Here is a 3,793-nt window from a genome sequence, read left to right as displayed (position 1 = left end):
TGCACCAGGGATGGTTTAGACTAGGTATTAGGAAAAATTTCTTTACAGAGAGAGTGGTCAAGTGTTGGAACAGGTTGCCCAGGGAGGTGGTGGAGTTCAAAAAACTTGTAGACGTGGCACTTGGGGACGTGGTTTAGGGGCCGTGGCAGTGTTGGGTTGACGGTTGGACTTGATGATCTTAAAGGTCTTTTCCAGCCTTAATGATTGTGTGATGCTGTGGTGTGGTGGCATGGTGGGGTTCACCAGTGTCCCCCTGCCCACGGTGGCTTCCCCTTGTCCCTCGCAGGCTCTGCGATGGCTGGGACAACAGCACCATCTTGTGCCTTAGCTTGGCCTGGGGAAAAAAAATTAAGGGACAGCCCCAAAGCTCCCTCTCGCGGCTCCTGCAGCGAGCAGGTCACGCCAGCCAGGAGCAGGTATGTCTCTGCACATCCCTTGATGTGCTGGGTTGGGAGTTGGTGTGAGTGCAAACCAGACCCTGCTTCCCAAACCAAAGCATTTTGGAGAAATCACTCCTGGGCATGGCAGGACGTGGCTTGTTCGTGGCCCCGTCTGGCCCCAACTGCATCCGCAGCAGCTGGGGTCCACGCGAGGACATCGTGCAAGCAAAGGTTTATCCTCCGGGCAAGCAAGTCTGGATTTGATAGCTCAGACCTGCAGAGCACGGTGCATTTATTTCAGGAACTACCATGTTTCACTAAATTTGTTCCTCCAAAAATCTGTGGTCCTTCAAGAGATGTTCAAGGCCAGGGGAGGTGTCTGCAGCCGTGACCTGCTGCCGCAGCGCTGGGGCCCGTAAGTGCTAACCTAGCAGGCAGTTTAACGTAAACTGCCAACTTCTTTGCCTGTTTAAGGTTGTTTCAGGAGGATGCTCGCTGCAAACACGCTGTCGCAATGTTGACAGCGGCTGCAAGGCTTTCAAACACCTGCAGTTTCAAAGCTGGCTTTAACCGATGGGGCACAGAGCTGGAGGGGATTTACTTTCCCCCTGTTCTTTCCCAAGTGATTTCTTCTCCTTTTGCAACCACTTTCTAATTTCACATCGTGGTGAAATCGGGTCCTTCTGAAGTTTCCTCCCAGAATGATCCAGAGGGCTGACAGATTGCAAAACCTCTTAGTGCCGTCTTATCTGCCGGTGCTTGTGCCGCACTCCAGGCTAAATAAAGCTGCTGCCAAGGAGAAAAGATGAACTTTTTCTTAAGGACAATACGATCTACAGACCAAGCGTAAGGAGCTTTTTAAAGGGTATTAGTAGCTTTAGATGTAGCTTTAGCTCCATCTTTGCCACCCGAGACAGGTGATGACAGTAGCCCTGTTCCCTCATGCTAATCTTACATCTGGATGTTTCAGGGTACCTGATCTGCATGCCTCTCTCTCACCCACATAATTTTCCTCGCAAGCCACAGTAAAGAAGTGCGGTTTTCAGCCCCGTCCCCTTCCTTCCCTCCGTGCAATCTCACTTTTTCATTCCTAGCCAGTGCGCTGCGTCCTCAGCCCTTCCGCATCCTCTGCCTCCCGCACACAACGGGGCCCTTGCCTACGCTGCTCTCCGACTTGCCGGTGATCCCTCGCCAGCCAGGATCCCACCACGCTCGACTAGCACGAGCTTAGCTCTGCGCGCGAAGCCGGCCTTCCCGCGGCCCTCGCCACGCACGCTGAACTTCCCAGGGAATATCGCGCCTGACGACGTGCCAGCCTTGCTCACTATCGATGAGATAATGTCTCTTAAATCTGGATCCCTGACACGAGGGCGTTCAACCCTCTCTTGCCTGTGGCTGCGTTCCAATTTCAGGACAGAAATGACCAGGAGAAATATGAGAGGTTAGTGACATTCTTGGCTTGGAAATCATCGGCCTGTCGTGGAAAGGAATGTGATCAAAAAGAGACATCGCTGGTGTTTACTTTAAGCCCTTGATGTGTGATGCACTTTAATACACGCTGTTCTAACGAAGCTTTTGGGCTTCAGGTGAACCTTGCCGAAAGGGGTGGAACGAGTTTATTTTTGTTGGAGGAGCATATTGGGTCAAGAACGGCCCTTAAAAAGGATCACAGTGCATCGTGCCTATTTATAGCCTGGACGTTGTTTTCCTTAAGGCAGGAGAGCCAAGGGATGGACAGGCCCTGCACCCTGCTTTTCCATGCAGGTGGTGGCAGGAACGCTGCCAAATGCCATTTTGAGGGGCAAGGGGATTTTCAGACAGTCCATTGAGGCTGCTTTGGAGATGCACATGAATCTGGGATAAGGCTCTCAAAACGTGCAAGGATGCGTTTGTGCTGAACTGCGTTGAAAGTGACAGCCATAAGGTAATTTATTAGAATTCGCTTGCACGGACAAAAGCAAAAGCTTAATACAGCTTGATGGAGCGTACGGAGCCCAGAGCAGACTTGGTTCGATAAAAGCACGTTGCCTTTTGAGATAGCGGAAAAGTGTGGTGCTGGAAAGGCTCTTTACCAGTCAGTCACGCTGAGAAAGCTCCAGTCGCTTCATCTTCATCACTTTGTCACAAAAGGAGCAACAAAAAGCAATCTCCGTCCTCTCAGCATTACCCAATTGTTCCAACAGCCCTTTTCCTAGAGGAGCAACTTCCTCTCCAAAGGTTGCGTCCGGAGGGGCACGGGAGGTAACCCGGGTGAGACATAAAGCGCGCTGATGTTTGCAGCACGTGCATGCTGGAGACGAGGGAGGAATCCAAGAATATTTATTGGTCTAACCAAAGAAAAACGTTGATGAGATCCCCACCGGCGCAGGAGCATGCTCCCGTCGTACAAACGAATTCTTCCAGTGGCCTCGACTGTACGGGCGGCAGATAGCATCAGAGCATCTGTCGAGAAGAGGAGATTACGGAGCGTTAATGCTTTAAAAGGTCTCAGCTCCCCCAGCGGCTGCAAACATGAGCAAACTAAAGAATATGTTGCAGACAGACCATCCAGCAGCATTTTTGCGATAAAGAATTCACGAGCGCTGTCCGCCCTCAGACGGAGGGCACCGATAGCGGGAAGAAAGCTCAGCTCGGTGAGCCGCGGCGCGGGCAAGGGCGTCCTGCACCCTGTGCCAGCCGGTCCCAAAGAGGACAGGCCACCAGCTTGATAACCCGACCTTAAGGAAAACACACTGGGCTCACGTGGCGCTTTCTCGCCATCCTCTCTTGCGAGAGCTCCCGAGGCCGAGGCCTCCCGAGGCTCCCAGGAACGGCATCGCTTCTCCGAGCGACGCGGCTCGTAGCTGCCCGTACGGCGCTGTGCGCGTCACCGCCTTGCAGCAATCAAGTGAAGCTATTAAAAACCAAGTACTTCCCATGAAGCTGACATTTCTAATCCCCGCGCTGCCTTCCCTTTTCACACACTGGTGGCTGGGGCTTTTCCCCACTGCGAGGGGCTTTTTGCCCCCCACCACTTCTCCAGCCTTATTGCTCCCTCCCACGCACAGCTGAGAATTAAAAGACATAATAAAGGGCTCTTGAACCGGAGGGGGAGCGTCTGGTGGGGAGGGGGGGAAATAAAAGCAGGTCCCTTGTTTGAGCCCGGGATTCATCTGCCTCTCCCCGTGGAGATAAAGAGGCCCTTTCACCCCAGCAACCAGAAGGTTGAAGCTGGATATGTGCTTACCAGCGCGGCCGTGGCTGGGAGCTGCCAGCCTGGGGTCTGACGGCGGTGACATTTCTACCTCAGATTAGACGGTACGGTGCAAAAACGCATTAGAGTTGCTGGGGAGACTGTCCCTTCATAAGGCTTGCACGCTTGGGAGCGAGCCGCTGTAGCTATGAAAACGGGCCCCGGCGGGGCTTCCGCCTCC

This window comes from Phaethon lepturus, unplaced genomic scaffold (genome assembly GCF_000687285.1).
Source record: "Phaethon lepturus isolate BGI_N335 unplaced genomic scaffold, ASM68728v1 scaffold12305, whole genome shotgun sequence".
Taxonomy (NCBI): domain Eukaryota; kingdom Metazoa; phylum Chordata; class Aves; order Phaethontiformes; family Phaethontidae; genus Phaethon; species Phaethon lepturus.
This window is presented reverse-complemented; position numbering follows the sequence as displayed.